The 22,300-nt window shown below is 33.8% G+C and overlaps 1 pseudogene; it reads left to right on the forward strand.

Moving 5' to 3' along the window:
* The first annotated feature begins 15,696 nt into the window (after positions 1-15,696).
* LOC102661710 (squamosa promoter-binding-like protein 8) lies at positions 15,697-16,441 on the forward strand (annotated as a pseudogene).
* Positions 16,442-22,300: the final 5,859 nt, after the last annotated feature.

Below are 22,300 nucleotides of genomic sequence, written 5' to 3' on the forward strand. Positions count from 1 at the left end.
GTAGACATCCCATTTTGAACTCTGCATCCAGTTCTTGATGTAACTTTCTGATTCAAACTGCGATTGCAAAGATTTTTGGATGCACTGTGGCTCAAGGAATCCATACACGTCGGAATTCCCTAATCGCATACTTGTCTCAGTCAGATGCCTATTGTTGTTAACATAAATTAAATTATGTATGAATTTAAAACAATAACTTAGGTAATTAATAATAATCTAAATTGACTTACAGAATCCACAGCTGTATAACAGAGATGTTGAGACATTGACCACCGTGTGTTATTTCAGACAGATCTTCATGCTTTATGTACAAAGGGAAGTCTAAATTAAACAGCCCGAATAGGGAAGCATCCCACATAACCTGCAACGGCTTCAAAAAAAAGTTGTGGGATGGTCAATGTCATTAGATATAGGGGATCCTTGACCTCAAGATCCGGCCTATCTGTAGGTTTTGCTGGTCCCATAGCTCCCTGTTTATCCAACATAGTTAATTAACATAATTTAATTACATTGAACAATTCAATTGAAAAAAAGAAGCATATAATGAGAGTAAAATACCTATTCTGATAAACACTTGACGAGATGTGTCGACCAAACAAGGAAGGTGTTAAGTGTCTACCCCACTAAAATAACCTTGTCAGTGGGTACATGAATGGGAGCATCTGCATCTTTAACCTCCTCAACACCAACCTTCACTTGATCATGCAACAAAAGGATGTTGTGAACGACTGTGGATCCCTCATAAACTCTTCCTAAGGCAACTAGGCGAGGAGGATTTTCTTCGATGTACAATTTGAATTTGTCTGAGTCACCCGTGTCTGGATCGGTTGCAGAGGAATCAACACAACTCCTCAGCTGCCGAGTCACTTTTTCTGTGATCGACTCCTCTAGCTAGTCCTTGATTTGTTGAGTCAGCTGCTCTAGTTCTTCGGGAGCGATGGAGGAAGAAGTGCGGGAGGTCCGTTGAGCCGGTCCAAAGTATTGCTTGATGGTCACACCGGCTCCAGTAGCATGCACACGATCAGGGTGTTCTGGTCATCCAATGGCAGCAGTCAGGACATCCTGACGTCCATGGGGGACAAACGAACCTTGTGATGCCTGCTCCTCCAATGAATCCTGTACAGAACACATTTGCACGCCAAACATTGGGACAAAATAAACATAACTAATTACGATTATTAATTAAAAGTGACTTACAATCTTCTCAGCAATTTCCTTTGCTGCCTCAAACGTCATCTGGCCATTTTTTTTTGTGCGGGTCATCTTCCTCTTCACGTGTCATCTGATGGGAGATGAAGGATCAATCACAGCCTCAGTGCTTCTGGATTGAGTAGCTTCCTCCTGTTTTTTCTTTCTCTTCTCATCCATCAGCTTTTTTTCTAAATATTCATAACCCCCACGAGACAACACGTGGGGGACACTGTTTTGCTTCTGGATGACCTGTGCCTTTTTTCGCACATCCTGCAAAAATTAAACATTAATGAAACTCATGATTACAATGTATTATAAGAAGTGAATTTAAACTTGAAAAGAATGAAAATCACAATGTACATACCTCCCACGAGGGGTCTCTGCGGCTCTGACAAAATTGGGCCCATTTCTCCTTGTTAATGCCGTATTTTTCGCATACAGTGTCATCGACACTGTCCTTGTCGACTGCAAGTGCCCATTTTGACGTCAAGTCAAACTTAAACTGTCTCCACCACTCCCCCACAGTCTAAAGTATTTTCTTCTTTGTCCTAATGTTAGATGTTTCAGAGATATCAAATTCAGCCTGACAAACAATAAATTAGGTTTTATTGTTAATAAATGAAATTTTTTGGCTAATAAACAATATGCAAGATGAAAACTAAAATACCTGAATATCCTCCCATATCAAATCCTTCTGAGCAGCAGGGACTTGCTTCCAAGTCTCGTGTGTCACGTCGGCCTTCCCGGTCGCAAGATTGACGTGGACCACCGGTCTATCAACTCCAGCTGGTCTAGTCGCCAATGCACGTAGTCGTGTGGCTTTTCTTGTCCGTTTCAAAGTAGACGACGACTATGATGTTGCTTCTGTAGGAGGAGGAGTGGGAGGAGGAGAGTTGGATGGAGTAGCCATATGCCTACAGAGAAAAAAACATTACTTAATTAACATTATAAAAAAAACTGTAATTGGTTATGTAAATGAATGGACTCAAATCATTGCACGCATAATAAAAAAATTACATTAGACGATGTTAATTAATTCTACTTCATCATGATCATTACGATTAGCATGAACGTTGTTAGCTTCTTCTTCTTCGACGATGTTAGGCAACATTTGTATGGACAAAGGACTAACATAAGTCTCAATGTATGAATCATTATCTTTTACATTAACACCAATTGTTTTCCTGTGTAGAACTACTGACCACTTTTCATCACAAGGGTCTTGAACATAAAATACCTATTTTGCTTGTTCTGCCATGATGAAAGGGTCATTCTGGTAAGTGAGTTTCTTAAGATCTATCAACGTAAATCCCACATCATCAGTCTGCACGCCGGTGTTGTTGTCAACCCATTTACATTTGAAAACACAAGCAATAAATTTGACATAGTTAAGCTCCCAAATTTCTTCAATGAACCCAAAGTAAGGGATGGAAGCTACACAAGGATTGTCATCATGTACACTGGCAAAGTGTTGAGATTCAGCCCTTAGGGTGACCCCACTATTTTGCATTGTACTTTTCTCGTCTTGTGCTTTTGTATAAAAGGAATACTTGTTTATGTCATATCCTTGCCAAGTTATAACATTTCTTTTAGGCCCATCTGCTAGCTTTCTTAACGTTTCAGAAGTATTTTCATCAACAAAGATTGTATCTTTAAACCAATCAAGGAAAGTCTTGTTATGCTTTTTCAAGACCCAATTCTTTGACATTTTTTAATTACTTTCTTTGACTAAACCTTCATGCTGAAGTATGTATGGCAATACTTCATTATTGTTATTCAACACATACAAGTGAGCTTGTAACAAATGTTATACACTTGGAGTGATACATTGCAGTCCTCTTGAACCCTTACCGCTCACTCTGTCGTCATGCCGAGACTCAAGAAGCCCAACAGGTTTAGTCTTTTCAATGTACCCTGAACAAAATTCAAGGGCTTCTTCTGTAATGTACCTTTCAAAAATAGATGCTTCTGGACGATGTAGATTTTTCATATACCCTTTTAAGATCTTCATGTAATGCTCAATCGGGTACATCCACCGCAAAAAAATAGGACCACAACATTTGATTTCTCTAACCAGATGAACAATTTAGTGAAGCATGATGTCAAAGAAAGCAGGAGGAAAATACATCTCCAACTGGCACAGTATAATAGCAGCCTCGTTTTCCAGCTCATCTAACTTCACAGGATCAACAACCTTACTATATATGGCATTGAAGAAAAAGCACAGGCAAGTTATGGCTAACCTGACTTTGTTAGGCAAAATGTCTCGTATGGCCACCAGTAACAATTGTTGCATCAAGACGTGACAATCGTGAGACTTTAACCCTACCAACTTCAAATCCTTCAACTGCACAAGGCTCTTAATATTTGAAGAGTATCCTTGTGGGACTTTGACACGGCGCAGACATTGACAGAAACTAATCTTCTCCTTTCTGGACAAAGTATGACAAGCTGGAGGCAAATATATATTTTTACCATCAGACCTTGGATGCAATTGCGATCGTATACCCATCTCAGCTAGATCTTAACGAGTATTCAAACTATCTTTCGTCTTGCCTTGAATGTTAAGGAGTGTCCCAATGACACTATCACATACATTTTTCTCCACATGCATAACATCAATGCAATGTCTAATATCCAGATCAGACCAGCACGGAAGATCAAAGAAAATTGACCTCTTCTTCCATATGCAAGTCTTACTTTTTTCCTTCTTTTAGGTCTTTCCAAATGTAGTATTTAGGTGTTCAACTCGCTGGAAGACCTGCTCACTAGTCAACGGTATCGGCGTAGTTTCATGTTCTTGACTTCCATTAAATGCCTTTTACAATCGCCTGTAAGGGTGATGAGGTTTTAGAAAACACTGATGCCTAGTGTAGACTATTTTTCTACCATCTTTCAGTTGTATGTAGCTTGTGTCTTCTTCACAGATGGGGCATGCATGATGACCCTTAACACTGTAACCACTCAAATTCCCATATGCTGGAAAGTCATTAATGGTACAAAAAAGCATTGCACGCATTAGAAAAGTCTCATTTTGAAACCCATCAAACACTAAAACCCTCTCGTCCCACAACTTTGTCAGGTCTTTAATCAACGAACTTAGATAAACATCAATGTCATTTCCTGACTGTCTTGGGCCCGATATCATCATAGACAACATCATGTATTTTCGCTTCATGCACAACCAAGGAGGAAAATTGTAAATTACTAGTAGAATTGTCCATGAACTGTGTTGAGTGCTTAAATTTCCATATGGATTCATTCCATCACTGGCTAGTCCAAGCCTAAGATTTCTTTCCTCTTTGCTGAAATTCGGAAACAAATGATCTATCTTTTTCCACTGGGTGCAATCAGCCAGATGACGGACCATTCCATCGTAGTTTCTCCCATTTGCATGCCATGTAAGGTCTTTAGCATCATCTCCATTAGCAAAAAGATGTTTAAACCTTGGAACGATCGGCAAATACCACAACACCTTCGCTGGGGGACCCTTCTTTGAGTTTTCATCAGTATTACACTCCTCATCATCCTTGATTTTGTATTATGATACCCCACACCTAGGGCATTTGGACATTTGTTCTAATTCATGTCTGTAAAGTATGCAATCATTCGGGCAAGCGTGAATCTTTTGACACTCCATACCCATTGGACACAGTATCTTCTTCGCCTGATAGTAACTCTTAGGCAATGTGTTTTCCTCTGGAAGCAGATCATGCACTACTTGAAGCAGTGAACTAAAGCTTTTGTCACTCTAGCCATATCTGACATTCGCATTAACTTGACTTAACACCACCGACAACAATGTCAAGGAATTCTTGCACCCCAGATACAAAGGCTTCTTTGAATGACTTTGCAATGTATCATACATAGGGGCATGTGCTTGTTGAAAAGACTCTTGTCCAAGGTCACGAATCATATCCTCCAAGCGATCTCCCATTTCTACATCAAACGGTTCAAATTGGGACCCACTATGCATGTCTGTCAATTCACCATGCCATATCCACGTGGTGTAATTCTTCTTAATCCCATCACACAATAGAGGCTCCCGTATATCGTCCAGTATTTGTCGTCTTCCATTCAAACAATTGATGCAAGGACAATAATATTTTCTGTCCTCATCCGATCGACTTCTTTCGGAGGCAAATTGCAAGAATAGTTCGACACCTTCCTCATATGCAGGGCTCATGCGACTTTCATTCATCCAACTTCGATCCATCTAAATAATAACTCCGTGATACTCACAAAGTTATTCGATGCATGAAAATCTCACTTTTCTATTATAGGTGTAACATTATCCCATTCAGGAAGACCTTTTTTAATGGTAGCTTCATACTTCAAGGTTAATTCTATTTTATTAAATTTGACAAAATTTTGGCAGCATTTCGGATTGGTCTCCAAGTACACGACATGAAATTGTTGAAATTAATTTCCTGATAATCAAGTATGCACTCAAAGAACAACTAGAAATGCATTGTACCGAAATTTCATCAAATTAAACAAAATAATGTTAACCTTAACGCATGAATCTACCATAAAAATATCAGTCTCCCCAAACTGTCCAAACAGACAATTCATGGTTGAATACAATGATTAATGCAAACTGTCCTCAAGAATCATTGCATTCAGTCTCAAACGCGAATCTAAGGTTCACTCATCATGAATACAATTTGTATAGCATATATCAGTTGTCATTAATGGAAGTGAACAAGTAATAAAAACATTAATTGGTAACAAACATTTGTACATGTGATGATGAGCAGCACAATCCAAATAGCAAGGCAACTAACTCTTCCTAGAGCAGAGCAATTTTGAGGCTATCACATTGGGAATCCATACTTTGATTTTCATTTGGTAGTTAATTTCAACAAAATGTTGAGTGTTATCTACAACTTTGATACTAAGCTGAAATCCATACTTTAATTTTTGTTTAATGAAAGAAAGATCAAGGTGGCTTTAAAGAGAAGAAAATTGATAGAAACATAAGAAGGGAGGGCGACCGTGGGAGGGAGACAGGGCTGGGGGAAGGAGAAGGCAGAGTACTTTCAGTATTTTTAAAAAAAGGTGTCAAGAGTTACTTCAACAGTTTATTTCATTGAATGTTGTTCTCACTTCTCACAACTAAATTCCTGGTTCTTTCAGCAGAGGTTATAAATTAAGTTATATGTCACTGTGTGTGACAAGTAAACACTTGAAATTTATTCAAGTGGGAGTAGGACAGCCCAATACTTCAGCCCAAGACCAAATCATTGCTCACAACAAGAGGAAATTTCAGCACCAAGACAAAACATGCATCCTTAGCTTAATGGGTCAGCTGTGGCTAAACAAAATGCAGAGAAAGTTGATTCAAATCTCCATGGTTCTAATCTACTCCTGGTATTGAGACACCAATTGCTTCAAATGCAGCCACTACTACCCACTACAGCCACTACTAGCTAGGAATTACGATTAAATATAGTGTTTCAGGTATACAACTTACAAAGTTGATGGATGTTGGATTATTCCACTTTAAGCTTTACTTATCCTAACTAATAATTGATGGACACCCATCACCTGCTATTAATCCTATCAATAGAACAAAGACTAATGAATTTCTACCCACTGCTTTTTACCATCATGCCACTCAAGGCTAGAATTGATTGAGGGGATAGTAAACACTTGTGAAAAATCAAATCATTCTAAAGCGTTGACATTTATCTCTGCTTGAAATGACGTGAGTGCAGATTTCAAGTGAGCACAAAACAGCACAACGAACATAAACTACAACCACTACTAGCTAGGAATTACGATTAAAAACAACGTAACAATGTGATTTACACATATACATGTATATATAAGCAATAGTAACAATGTGCTTTACCTGGAGTTGCTATAATCAAATAGCTTCCACAGCAAGGCCACTAAGCAATAGTAAATGATAACCTAAAAATAAAAAGCATATGCCAATTAGCCATGGGCCATACTGCCACAACAACAATATGTATCACATTTTGCAGAAAATAACCTTTGAGAACTAATGAGTAATGGCATTAGAAGAACTTAGAGCCAAACCTAGTTCAACTACAACAAAGTAATTCAGCTTATGCTCAACCAAACTATGTAACATTACTAATGCTCATATGACCAGATTGCATGGACAAACAACTACGTAATAACTTAGCCTACAGAATTGTGGAGTTCATATAAACTTCTCATTATTTATTAAAGTACCATAGTTAAATGAAAGACAAAACTCTACAAAAGTGATCATGTTCTCATTATGTCTTTACTATCAAGTTCTCAACTCAAATTATGATATGTGGATAGCAATAATTCAATGTGTGCATTTTCTCTAGTTTTTCAGGGCTTTATTTGGATTTTCTCTATCTTCAGGGAGCCATACATGCTAGTTATCAATTATGATTCGGAGCATGATCACTTTTGTAATATGTGCATACTACCTTTAGGAATGTTGAAAACTTGTCCTATGAGGCTTTCAACATATGAGATCCTAAAGGAATGTGGACTTCGAAATTCTAATATATGCATACTACCTTTAATTAGAAACACTAAACTATGTGTTTTATCCTTTTAATAAGAAAGAGTGAATTGTGGATTAGGTTTTAGATTCAATTTTAAAAAGCAACTCAATCCAATCCAAATTAAACTTATATGTGCATATATACTTTTTTAGACAAATTTTATCTCCATTTTCTCTCTACTATATATCTTTCTAATCAGTTTTCTGCATAATCAAGTGAAAAACACTACTATTCTTTCTACTTTCTATGGTATCCATGTACAATACTTGACTGTATAGGGGTGCAAACATGTTTATATGCTGACAAAATAGCATAGTTTTGCCACTATAGGACATGCAGTTTAGGTTATCCATATTCTACAAGGTAAAGGCAATATGGAATGTTGAACCAAATGCCTCACATAACACAAAGTTTAGCCAACTACATATCGCAAGTACAGAACAAACCCATGCTATACTACCATAGGTTTAGTGAAATGTTACAGAACAAATAAATAATTTTACCTGCAATGTTCCTTCTATGGATGAAAGAAATAACAACTACAATTCCTAAACTTGCAGCAACGGAGCTTCATCAACAACAACACAAATAATAATCACTAAGAACAAATGGGTAATTGTCAATAGGCTAACTCACCTCTGATATAGTGCAAATCAAAGGGCCTGAACCTAGTTTCAGGGTATCTAAACCTTCAAACAGTCAAAACAACAGCTTTCCTAAATAGATCAAATGCAGGTTGCGACCAACTAAGGGAAGTTAAAAGCTCAGTTTAAGGGAACTTATAACTAAGGGAAGTTAACAGAATGGCGAAGACTGTGGGGGTGGGGTGAGCAAAACTTACTTTGTTCAAACACAATGAAGTTTGTTCAAACATGAAGGTTGTTCAAGGAAACCAACAAAACTTACCAAAACACGAGGGTGGGGTGAGTGTCATGGCGACCACGACGGCCTGAGCGTGGCTATGCGAGACTCAGCGCCGGGGCTCAGGGACAATGCCAGTGACGACGACGGCCTGAGGGTGCCTTTGCGAGAATGAGGGTGGGGTGTCTGGGAGAAGCAAGAGGGTGGGTTTGCGAGAGATTGATGAGCACGAGAAGAGAAGGCTTTTGAGTTTGTAAATTTAATTAAAACTACAACATCGGTTTTTTAAAAAAAATCGATGTTAACATAGGATCGTTAACATCGGTTTTCACAAAACCGATGTAACCTACGTCATGTTAACATCGGTTTTTTAAAAATCGATGTTAATAAACTGATCTTACTTACAAGTATGCCACTGCATTTGTGTTAACATCGGTTTTTTTAAAACGGATGTTAACAATTACATGTTAACATCGGTTTTTTTAAAAATCGATGTTAATAATCTGGTCTTAATTACAAGTATGCCACCGTGTTTGTGTTAACATCGGTTTTGCCGAAAACTGATGTTAACCTATCGATGTTAAATGTATAATTTTTAGTAGTGGTTTCTTCCTTATGGTAGTCTTTCCTTCCAGCAAAAGCCACATTTATCCACGAGTATTTCATGGTGGCCCTTAAAGTTTAACCGTGGTTGTCCCGACCCGCCTAGCCATTACTGGTAACATGCTCTAGTACCTTACACCACCACAACACCTAGGCGACTCGCTGTTGGAACTCCATGCATGAACTTACCCACCAGGAAAGACTATTGATACTAGGGATCCCATGTCCATGGATCCACTACCAACTCCATTATACTTGTCCGAACTGATCACCATGTCGAACCATCAATTTTGATATCATTTGTTAGAAAATTGAGAAGGGTAAGCACTAAGAAGAATTACACAAATGAGCTATGAGCAACTACACAAATTAATTTGACACCACACTTCAATCCAAAACCTATCAGGCTTATAAGGCTTTTTAATAAGCCTAAGCCTGATCTATTTAATTTAATAGGCTTTTAAAAAAGCCTGAGCCTACCATTTTAATTAAATAGGTCAGTTCAGACCAGGCTTTATGTAGACCAGGTCGTACGCCCTTGTAGGCCGGCCTGGCCTATTCCCACCCCTATTAATTGGTACAAAACCATGGGTAAATTGCACCTGTGGAGAAAATATCTTGAGTTTCAATGTGTGTCTGTACGTGCTTGTTCATTCCATTGAATTGAACCAGTGGAAAATGATGATTGCACGTCAATTTATTATATTTTTCTAAATTAATAAAATAAAAAGAAATAAAGTTCTTATTTCTTTTCTTTTATTAGAACCACTTATGCTTCAATCTCAATCCTCTCCTCTTATCCTTTAATATAATTCTTTTTCCTTGTAAAAAATATATCTACTATCTACTATCTTTCTACAAACAAGGTTCTGCCTTGCCATCTGTCCTAATGTGGTGCTCCGATTTTTCGCCCAAAAATGTCAACATCAACCTTTGGTGACGTGTTGGCCTAGCAAATTTTTACATTTATGCTTTTTTTTAATAAAAAAAATTAAATGAGTTACTCGATGTGTTACCCATTATCAAAAAACGTAATTAAATGAGTTACTCGATGCGGTTCCAATTATCTCCGTTCAGAATTTGAAAACGCACAATTATCTCAATTGATAAAAAATGCACATTCTCTCTCCATTGTTTCCCATTCTCATTCTCTCTCTCATTTCTTTTTTTCCTACCCGTTCTTCACTCTCTCTCATTCCACTGTAATTGAAGACAATGCTTTGGTGTTGTTGTTCTCCAAATGTTGGACGAGAATGAGGGAATCCATCACTCTCCTATTTTTTTGGCCGAAAAACCGAAAGGTTGTTGCTTGGTTTGCCCATGGTTTCTCTCCCGTGAGGAAAATCCAAAGGCCGGAGCTTTTTTGATTGGTTTGGTAGTTGTTTGCTTGGGTTGGCCGGAAAATGATTTTTTCTGGGTTCTTTTCAAAACTATTCTTCTGCATTTTCGTTTTCTGTTTGCTTGGTTTGGCCGAAAAACCCAAAGGCTCTTACTTGTTTGTTTTCTCTTCCGAGAGGAAAACCCAAAGGCCGAAACTTTTTGGCTTGGTTTGGCAGTTCTTTACTTGGGTTGGCTAGAAAATGATTTTTGGATTCTTTTCAATTCTCTCTTCTCCCTCAGTACTCTCTCCCCAATTGGTATCTTTTTGTTCTCTCTTCTCTGTTCTCCTCTATTCTTTTTCTTTTCTTTTTTTTTGAAAATGATCTTCTGCCATTTTTGCTACAAGAGTTGTTGCTGATTTTTTGCAACAATATGATTCACAGAACGGTCTGGAAGAATAAAAGTGTCATTTTTATCTATTTTTTCTCGTTTTTTTTGTCTAGTTTTTATCTTCTTTTTTTTTGTTATTGATTCTTCTTCGCTTTTTGTTTCTCCTCTATTTTTTTTTGTTTTTTTTAAATGATCTTCTATCATTTTTGCTACAAGAGTTGTTGCTGATTTTTTGCAACAATATGATTCACATAGCGGTCTTGAAGAATAAAGGTAACATTTTTATCTATTTTTTTCTGTTTTTTTATGTCTAATTTTTTGTGGTCTGATTTTTTCTGGTTTGATTTTCGGCGGTGCTGAAGGTTACAACACTTTGCCCATGCAAGGGTTGCAATAATAGGATTCACAGGGTGGTATTGAAGAATAAAGTTGTCATTTTTATCTTTTTTTCCCCTTTTTTTTGTCTAATTTTTTGAGGTCTTGATGTTTTCCATATGAGAAATCAAGATTTCCACGGTGATAGTCTTTGGGGACTCCTCCGTCAATGCCAACTCGAGGTTACTACTCTGTTCTTTTTCGTTTTTTTAGAATATTATCTTCTGTCATTTTTGCTACAAGAGTTGTTGCTGATTTTTTGCAACAATATGATTCATAGGGCGGTCTTGAAGAATAAAGGTTGCATTTTTATCTAATTTTTTGTGGTATGATTTTGTGTGGTTTGATGGCTAACAGATGTGTTTATGGCTTTTCTTATAGTTGAGGATTCTAATGGGGCAATAGATCAAGAGGAGTTGAAAAAGTGTATGTTCAGTGGTGTTCTAATGGCTAACAATTGTGTTTATGGCTTTTCAGCGGTGTTCGTTCATCTCCACTTTTCTTCAACATCATCTTTCTGTTTGTTTTCATTTTTATATTTTTTACAATTGTTCGATTCTTTTGACGTTCCAGGGAGATCGATCGATTGATACCATCCCTTTGATTTTCCAATGTAATCATTGTCAATTTATTAATGTTTAATTAATAAGCATATTTTTTTCGTATTTTTGTTAATTTTCATTTCAAATGACAAATAAAGAAACTGTCACCCAAAGCGTTATCTGAAATATATTAGTTGTAATTTTAAAGATTTTTCCTCCACATTTTATGTTTATTGTGTCTATAGAATTGAAACTCAGATCTTGCAACATTTTAAAATTTCTAATTTGAATTTGAATTACTGTATCATTAAGGTTAATATAAAATACTTTAATTGTTATTATTAATTTATTTATTCAATTATTAACATGTAATTTGAATTATTATATCATTAAGGTTAATATATAATACTTTAACTGTTATTATTAATTTATTTATTCAATTAGTAACATGTAATCAATTAAAAATTTATTTAATTTATTCAATGTTGATGCTAATAGTAATAGTAAACATATTATTCCGATTGAAATGGATTTATAAGATCAGAATGTGAAGAACACTTAAATAGTTGAACCCAATCTAGGAAAAAAGTGAATGAGCACTAAATGGTCGAATGCTCATTTGTGAGTTCTAGCACTCAACTGCTATATTTATTTAATGTTGTACTCTACCAAAAAATCATTTTTCAAATGGGATTGAAATTATGGAGGCAAAATTTAAGATGTTATGCTAATGTTAGTAATAATTCACCATTCTTATGACTTTACAAAGGGTTTTACAATAGAAAATTAACTTTTTTTATTAGAAAAAAAACAACATTGTCTACCGTCCATCATAATAAAATAAATAATTAATAAAAATAATTTAAAAATATCAAAGCTAAAAAATTAACTTTTAAAATTTAATTTATTCAAACAAAACACGAGAGATGTAAGGATTTATTATCAAATTCGTCATCAAAATAATTCAAATTCGTAAATGTCAATCAACATTTATTAATTTTTTATCTTTTGCATTTAATTTGCTTCCGTTTCCCTTGAATGAATGATTCTTAGGCTATTTAGATTTTGCTGAGCTTTCACTACAATTTCTGGATTTCCAAAGATCATATTTTTAATTTATATTCATTTTCTATATTTGTTTCAACGATTATTGATGGATTTGCATTTTAAATCAAATGACCGAAATCAATTTGCATGAGAATAAATAATTATCAATATCAATACATTTAGTCATCATTATAATAAATTAATTTTATTTTTAAATTTAAATGTTAACATAACATTAATGTTTCAAACGAAAAATAAATAAATAATTAATAAATATAGTTTAAAAATGTTAAAGATAAAAATTAAACTATTACAGTTTAATTTATTCAAATAAAACACGGGAGATGTTTGGATTTGTTATTAAATTCGTCATCAAAATAAATTAAATTCGTCAATGTCAATCAGCATTTTTTTTTATCTTTTGCGTTTAATTTGCTTCAGTTTCCCTTGAATGAATATTTCTTGGGCTGTTTGGATTTTGTTGAGCTTTCACTTCAATTTCTGGATTTCAAAAGATCATATTTTTAATTTATATTCATTTTCTATATTTGTTTCAACTATTATTGATGAATTTGCTTTTTAAATTAAACTAGACTTTTGCTCGTGCCGATGCACAGACTCATACTCCTATTTGTAGGAAAAGTAGCATAAAGTAAGAATTTTAAGCTAACCTAATACTTTAGTGGGAGTGATATAATAACATGCATTCATCAGTTGCCTTGGTTTTGTCATGCTGCAACATAAAGAAATAAATGTATTATATATTTAATGTTTGTAAAATTCAATATTGACATGTTGAATAAATAATTATCAATATCAGTACATTCCGGTTTTGATATGATTTTTTTTTCCTTTCTACGTGTGGCCAGTTTAAAATTTCTAATTTAAATTTGAATTATTGTATCATTAAGGTTAATATATAATACTTTAACTGTTATTATTAATTTCTTTATTCAATTATTACCATGTAATCAATTAATATTTATTTAAATTATTTTTTAAATTATTTTAATTGTTATTGTATCAAATCATCTTAACATACAATGATTCAACATCTAAAAAATAATGAATTTTGTTACATTTGTTAGCATATAATAATTGATTACTATATATAACAATTTATTAAATATTAATATACACGTAATTAATTGTTGAATCATCTTATGATATTTTTGTCATTATTACATTTGATTTATTGTATAATTAAATTCAATATAATAATATGTTACTATGAATATAAAAAAATTAATTGTATTTATTATTTATTATTTGGAATCAATCAAAATTAAAACATTATTGGTTGTATTCGTTATTTATTATTTTGAATCAATCAAATTATTTAAATTAATTAATTATAATTGAATTATTTACAGAATTAACATGAGGTTATCACATGTCATCTTCCCATTAAAAACTCTACTGGGACAGACTTTGGCACATATACGATTATATTACATCACTCCCACTAAAGCATATTCATATAAATTTACCACTTTTTTGGTTAGTATTGTTGTATAAAGTAGCAATGTCCAGCACGTTAAATGGGATGAGGAAGAGGACGAAGTTGACTCCACTTGAAGAGCTCTTTAATTATTTATGTTTGTTTTATTTTTATATATTATGGTTGTAACTTAATTACCTACGGGTAATGGATAATTTTTTTTTAACTTTCTGTTGAACATTGTTAACAAAACTACAAATATTATTATCTTATATTCTATGTTTGTGGATTCAATTTTTCTATGACATATTTATTATTTTGTTATATTCAATGTTTGTTGTTTCCAAATAATAGGGGCTGGGCTTTTGACAAAAGTCGGCACTTTAGTGAAAGTGGTTGTTCAGCTTTGCAGAACCAAGAGACAATGAAATGTAGAGCTTCATTTACTTGAAGTACATGTAAGTTATCTTTCTTTGTCTACTATGTGATTTTTATGTACTTAGAGTATACATTTACTATTGCAGACCATTGATCCAACGCCAACACTCAGTAGTGTTTTCCTCTATGCAGATTAAAGTTGTGGAGTCAAGTTTATTGTTTGGGATCAGAGACTCTGATTGAAGATGGAACCTCATACATTTTTTATATAATTGTTTGTTCGTCAATATGTTATGTGTGTCTGTTATAGTACTTTGAATTGTAATTTCATTACCAGTGTTATCATATTACTATATATATGGTTATTTATTATTTTCTTAAATATACAAATTAATTTTTTAGAAATGTTCTTAAATATTAGTAATATCTAACATTTAAGAAATCTCAAATATGAGTGTGAGCCCGTGCATCGGCACGGGCAAAAGTCTAGTGCATTTTAAAATATCCATCTCTTTTTTCATAAATACTTAAGACTGTATTACAATCTTTCTTTTCTTTTAGAAAAAGCAACATTAAAATTTTCTACCAAAACTTCCATTGAACTCATAACCCTCTTTGTTGATCTCCTTTTCTTTTCTTTAGTACGTTATTCATTGTATATACTACTTCCTTAATTTTTTTTTCTAATATAAATATATCTCATGGCAAACAAAAAGGATAAACTATAGATTGAATACTTTAATATTGTTTTTCATTAAAATTAAAATTTCAATCTTTAGAATTTACATACCAAAACTCAATATTAAAGTCGGTTAAACTATCGGGGTAAATTTTTAATTTTGACTTTACAATGTTAAAGATACATGTGTCATTTTCTTTTACTTTATCGAAGATAGATTGTGTTTAAGCTTATAAAATTACTATTAATGCTAAAGTCCTCTCTTTAATTATTTAACATATTTGCATATTTAAAAATTAATTTTTAAATATCTCATTAAACTGGAACAATAATAATATTAGTTAAAGAGACATGTTGGACTATGAATGAGGGAACCCGTCCACGATAATGCTCACCAGAAATGAAGACAGCTCTGCCACGGCCTCCGACCAAACCCACCGTCAAATTTTCGACCACTACGCGTCCAACACATTCATCCCCAACCACTTCCTACACGCGCCAATGCACTCCACCGCCACCACTGTCGCGACAACCACCGTAGATTTCACCCACAGCCACTTCAACCCGCAACCCCACCACCATAACCAGATGAACCACCACCAACATCACCACGCCTTCTTTGACCCACGCGCCTTCCATGACGCGTCGAACACCTCCTACCCCCACCCCCTTCCATGCTTTCACTTGACCCATTGCCTCACGTCAACACTATCGACTTGTCGGGTCTGGGCCTAGAAACGGGCCCGAGCCCTACAGACTTCTCCTTGTCCCCAAGTCTGAAGAAGTCGGTTGGCCCATGGACTTTGTCGGCTCACGAATTGGACTCAATATGGGAGGACGAACTTACTTCTCGTCCTCTGAGGATGACTTCGTGAGCCGGCTCTACCGTCGGTCTAGGCCCGTCGAACCCGGTTCAACTATCTTGTCGAACTCGCCACGGTGTCAGGCCGAGGGATGCAATGCTGATCTGTCGCAAGCCAAGCACTATCACCACCGCCACAAGGTGTGCGAGTTTCACTCCAAAGCCGCCACTGTCATCGCCGCCGGCTTAACTCAACGATTATGCCAGTAATGCAGTAGGTTGTGCTGGTGCTAGTTTGTTCCTCACCGTTGAAAATTGCATCAATCATTGAGTTCAACTCCCTCAAGGGCGCTTTCATCTTTTTACACACCTACCTTTGGTTCTTGTCGTATAGCTATTTTATTTCACTTTGAACACAAAAAACACAATACTGACTAACCGGTTGAATTTTCAGTTTAAATTAAATGTTCATTAAATTGAAAGCCTTTTCAAATGACAGAAAGATCCTTAATTTTGATGACTATTTTTGGCTGAATTATCAATGCAAACATGCAGTTGCACAACACAATGTTGTTTTTTTTTTTCCACGAAAAATGTTACACCACATTTTTTTGAACACATGCAGTTGCACTCCATTCCTAGACATGCAATTTTCTAGCTTGCTCTACCAAGTTCTAAGGCTTTAAAGCATTTTCCAATGCTAAAAATCCTAACTATACATACAAATGGGTGATCAAGCCACAAGCATGTAAAAAAAAGCATAGATAGAAGCAATGAACACATAAAAACAATATTAAATAGATAGTGAAAGAATATTACATCAAGGGTTCAGCAAAACTTCCCAACCAAGAGGCTTAGCCTTCCATTACAAGAAATAGGCTCTCAATACAAGGAAGAACATAGTTTAGTGAAAGAAAATGGCAAAGAAGGGTTGAGGATGTTTCCTTCAACCTCTAAAACCCTAATCTCACTCCTCTAACCTAAGCTCTCTTAGAAGTTTGATTTCTGTCGCTTCAGCTTCTCCCTATGCTCTATTTTTCGACTCCTCTTTTACTTTCCGCCAACTTTAGTGTTTTAAAGGCTCCTTGGACGTTTCAGCTTTTGAAGGCTTGCTTATACAATCTTTTTACTAAATCCTTTTTAGATAGTTTTCAAATGTGTTTCAAATTGACATGCCTAAGTTTTTTTGCCAAATCCATCTCTCATCTTCTCTAGAAAGCAAACACAATACATTTTGTTTACTTAGATCTATCAAATTAATCTCATATAGATAGTTGTGTTGTCTGGTAGAAAAGGACTTGCATCTTATGTCTTAACTATACACTGGTCTTTGTTGAATGACACAATATAACCACTGTCGCAAAATTGACTTATGCTCAATAGGTTATAATTCAGACCTTCAACATATAAGACATTGTCTACGAAGGCTAGAGAAGGAATACCAATTTTACCTATACTTGTGATCTTCTCTTTACACATGCCTCCAAAGACAAATACTCCTCCTTCATTTGGCTTTAGGTTGAGCAACATAGACCTTTCCTCCGTCATCTGTCATGAGCAGTCACTGTCCAGGTACTAGCTTAAATCCTATCTTTTTCCTACCAAGATGTGTTCACTTGGAGGCTACGGATACCTAACGTGACCAGAGGTGTGGATCACTTTCTTAGGTATATCTATTATGCGCAGATGCTTGATTTTTTGCTTTTGTGTAGTTTTCAGTACTTTTGCTTATGTGTATATTTAGTCATCTATCTTGTTTTCAGATACAATTGTACCTAGGGGTTATACTTATTATTTTACCCAGGGAAAACACTTATGCATATTTATATATTTCGAATTTCGGATATATTTCATTTTTGTTATTCCACTTTAATTATATGAGTAGTAGGCTTCTAAGCGAAACTACGCTATGCTTTCTTTTCGAAAATATGAATGAGTCATTTTATTTATTACGCGATATCAACTTTAGAAAGTAACTAATGAAATGTTTTAAAAATTCACTAAAATTTGAGTTCATGTTTTCCTCCATTTTACATAATTGTGAAATTAAATGGATTAACACATTTTACAAAATAAAGAAATAAAATAATTAAGGTATAATTACAATCTTAAAAATTAGGGTATTACAAATTAATTTTTGAATTTTAAGCATAAATTATAAAAGGAAAGTAATTGGGTTACAAGGGAGTGTTAACCTCACATGGGATAAGATGTCTAAGAAGACAAGGAAAGTTGCTAAAAGAGTATTGGGCAAATTAAAAGGTTTTGGTTTGAGAGATAAGGAATCTTGCTAGTGGGATGAAGAGGTTCAAGATAAGGTTAAAAACAAAAAAAAAAACAAAAAAAATGCTTTAAAATCTTGCAATGGTGCAATAATGCTGAAAATTGGTTAGGAATGAGACAAAAAATGTAATAAGTGAAACACAATCAATTTAATTTTTAATTGTGTTAAATAACATTGTATCATTCATATAATCAACCATACGTGGTAAAATAAGAATTTATTGTTGTTACTATAATATGCTCGAGTCTATTAAAAGAAGAAAATAAACAATGTAAAACTTATAAGTTATATCTCATGCAGATAGTGAAGTTACTAAAAAAGGCCAATGATTTTTGTTTGTTTTTCTAAATTTATGTATTTGATTAACATTATAACACACACACACACATATAAGTTACCAAAAATATTTATATAAACTATTAATTTTATTTTAATTTCTTAAATAATTTTTCTAATAAAAATTTAAAATATAGTTTAAAATGACTTTATTTGTAAAATATTAATAAAATATATATTCAACGTTAAATTAACAAAATATCAACCAAAAAGTTTATCTCGATGGCGGAAACGGCACGATGGTGGTGGACACGGTCTCAATGGCGGCAATGGAAGCGGAGGATGGTGACGGCACGGCGCAAAACGGAGAACAAAGGAAGAAGAGGAAGAACGTGGGCTGTTGCAGCGAATGGATGAAACACATGGGGTTTATAAGATTTAAGTGAAGGGCATTTTTACCACTTCACTTAAATGAAGGGCGCACAAGCAATGGTGCTAGATGCACCTAGCAACGCCCATTAGATATTAACACAACAATGACATAGCTCATGAGACAAGTAAAGAAGGGCTGGAGTTAGGCTTTCTTGAATATAAGGTAAGCCCAATTTCTTTTATGGACCATATAGGTATGTCGCTTGACCCAATTTTGCGTTTTTCGGCTCTGTGTAAAGGGGTGGAGCTAGAAAAATTAAAAGGTTATGGGTAAATTATTAGCATGATTTTGAAAACAAATAATAATAATGAATTAATGATAATGATGATGACTATGATGGGGGAGTTTTCTTGTTTCTTCTTTATATACACTCGGAAGTTAGATATTAATTTTAAAAAATCAATATTGAAAGAATTGATGTTAAGAAAATATTTTAGGTAGATAATTAAGTATAATTGTTTTTTTAAGTATAAAAACACACACATCTAAAAGAAACTTCAGTTTTATACCGGGAATTAATTTTATTTAAAGAATATAAGCTTTTAACCATACTAGTGAGTTACTGTGTAATCAAAATTTGCCACGAATGTGATTTTGGAATGTCTAAAGTATTGACTAAACATCAAATAGAACTCATTTATTTGGTTGTTTTCCTTTTTCTGGGAAAGTTGTACAAGGATTCCCTCTACTTTGTAATCTTTTATGGTTTCTCACGTGTAGAATAAGTTCGTTCTTATGTACCCAAAAAGAAGAAAAAAAAATGTTTTAGCATTTCATTGATCTAATTAAGACATGCATTAACAAAATCTTAAGCATGGGCACTTCATTCCCATATCGGGTATAGGAAGACATTGGATTCGTCGTATCGAAATTAATTAAAAAAAACGTTTACTAAACTTAGATATGATTCTAATTAAACTAAATGCAGTTTGAGATTTAGCTATGTTCACGTACTTGTATTTCATTTTTTTTCTAAAATGATAACTTTTTAGTTGAAAGTAGTATTTTTTTTTCCTCCTTTCTGATTGGTGGCATTTGGTAGAAGAAAAGTTTTTAGTTTCACAAGAATTTAAAGTTGAGAATGTTAGTTTCTCATATTTGATATTAAAAAAAATCACATAAACATTGTTTCCTACAGGGTTTTTTTTTTAAGTTTTCATGATGAAAAAGAACACAATACCCCCTTTTACCCATTCAATATGATTATATAAAGTTTTGAAAATATTCTCTTGTTAAATGAGATAAATAATTAAATTTTAGAATAGGAGGTATTAATAAATATGCTTAGTATGGTTATTATAATTTTAAAAATAAAAACGTTTTTTAACATATATTTTACTAATTTTTTAATATATTAAACGCTATAATTTTAAATGTTTTTTGTTTTTTCTTCTTTAAAATTTTTCAAGGCATAAATATTATTATTGCGCATTCAAGAAAAATATTAGTAAAAATTGAAAAAAAAGGTCCAAAGTAGAGACTTTAAAATATGATGTTAAAAGTAAATAAAAAAATATTAATAATAAAAAATATACTTTATTATTTTAAAATTTATAAAAAAAAATTATTTTTACAACAAAACTTATCCAAACCTATAATTTGACTAAATCAATTTTCAAATATATCTTATTTTACATATAAAAATGTTATAATAAATTATTTATAAATTTATTATTTGTATAATCCATTTTATCATATATTAGCCTTATAAATTTCTATAAAAATCCATATAAATCACTTAGAATAAACTAGAATACTACAATTTAAATATTTTACATAAGAAAAATATTACATAATTTACATAGGAAATGAAAATTACACAAATTTTAATTATTACAGAACAATTTAATTATTTTTTTACCAAAAAATTTAATTAGTCTTATTAAAATTAAATATTTTCTCAAAATAGAATGTTAGTGTGAATCATAAATCATTACAAATTCACTTCATATTTACTTACCAAACAAACACGAATCTTGATAAGCACTTGAACACTTTGAGTTCCCTAAAACTAATTCTAAATCCTACAATATCCTGTTACCGATTCCCTACTTCCTTTGTATGACAAATACTAAATGCATTTCATATTTTTAAGACATTAAATACATTTGTTTTTCATTTACAACTCTCTTAAGGTAATTGGAAGATTTGTAAGAGAAAGTGGACGAAAAGGATATTGCATTACTTATTCCCTAAATCGGTTTATTGTGAACAGGGTTATTTGCCTCGTTCGTACAACCAAACTAGTTTAGTTCCCACATATCTTATTCCCTAACTTAAGATACAGGTTTGGACCACCTCACCTGGAAATAAAGTAACAGGAAAAGCTAGTCACCCCCTAAAACTTCAATTGCATGAAGTGTTGGAATTATGCCGACACTTTAATTTTTCCTCTCTTTTCTACCACACCTTACTTTTCTGGAAACACTTTGTAAGATCACAATCCCTTTGGTTATATTGCTATCCTTTCCAGACTGTCCAACAAAATCTTTCTTGGTTAAACATGCGTACCAATGCAATTGTTCTACTCATTTTCTCACAAGGGGACCACAAAGAAATGTGAACATGGAAAACACATGGTTGCTGAATGCCTGATCGTCTTAGCTTATCAAAGTCAATGGTTAAGCTCAATTTAACAAACCCCTACCCCCTTTTTGTTTCCCTTAGGTATCCAATTTCAGAGGTAATTATGTTGGAGATACAACTGAAAACTAAAAGTAAACATCTCTCGTAAATTAGTCGCATGATCATAAATTAGTCGCTTCTACTCGACCCAATTCGTGTTTGTCCCCACCCACACACTCCAACTACCATCACTACTATTAGATTTGCATAAACCAAGCAATAACTACATAAGCCCCCGAGCATGAACATTCTTATCCATTGATTCTAAATTAAGTACTTGGTCGGAAGGTTGGAGGTGAGGTTGGGTTTAACACCATTGGATAATAAAGACATCACATTAGGCTCAGGAAGTTTAGAGGAAGAGTGTTGCTAGGTGCACCCAGCACTTTATATGAAAAGTCTTTTATGCCCCTGGGTTATTTTTTTTAAAAAACGTATGACTCTCTTTCTCCCGCTACTCTCTCTCTCCTCGCACACCCAGCAGTTTCTTTTCTTTTTTTCTTCCTCGCACAAAGCCTCTTCTTCCTTGCATTCT

Source organism: Glycine max, chromosome 16, assembly GCF_000004515.6.
Source record: "Glycine max cultivar Williams 82 chromosome 16, Glycine_max_v4.0, whole genome shotgun sequence".
NCBI classification, from domain to species: Eukaryota; Viridiplantae; Streptophyta; class Magnoliopsida; order Fabales; family Fabaceae; genus Glycine; species Glycine max.